The following is a 610-nucleotide window of genomic DNA, read 5'->3' as shown; positions in this document are numbered from 1 at the left end:
ATACACTGAGGGTCACTGTGGTGAACATTGGGGTAACACACGGGGGTAAAACACATAACACAGATTCACCCGCTGTCTCTCAGGCTGTGACACGTTAAAACGTATCTTGCAGCCAGTGCTGCTGTGTGTCCCTCTCCAAGTATTATGTTCATTTGTTCTTGTTCTGTCATTGTTATAAATGTGTTTATGCTGTGTGTTAATTTATGCATATACTGTAAATGTCCCTTGTATTGAAAGTGAAAGTGGAGATTTAAAAAAAAGTACTTAAATATTGTTCTGTTTCTCACCCACACCTATAATATTGCTTCTGAAGACATGGATTAAAACACTGGAGTCTTATGGAATACTTTTATGTTCCCTGTCTGCTGACTACCTGGATCAGGGAGGGGACAAGGGGAGGGGAACAATAATAACAAAAAATGGGGTACCTACACCCTGATAATAAATAAAACACAATAATAATATATAAAAAGTTAAAGATTCTCCATCAAGGAATCGAACCCCAGTCTCCCGCATGTTAGGTGGGAATACTAACCATTATACTAACGAGAAATGTTTAATTTGGGCTTTTAAAAAAAAATGGACCTGTAAATACGGGTAAAAAAAAAAA

This window comes from Xyrauchen texanus, chromosome 49 (assembly GCF_025860055.1).
Source record: "Xyrauchen texanus isolate HMW12.3.18 chromosome 49, RBS_HiC_50CHRs, whole genome shotgun sequence".
Lineage (NCBI taxonomy): Eukaryota > Metazoa > Chordata > Actinopteri > Cypriniformes > Catostomidae > Xyrauchen > Xyrauchen texanus.
Note: the sequence above shows the minus strand (reverse complement) of the source record.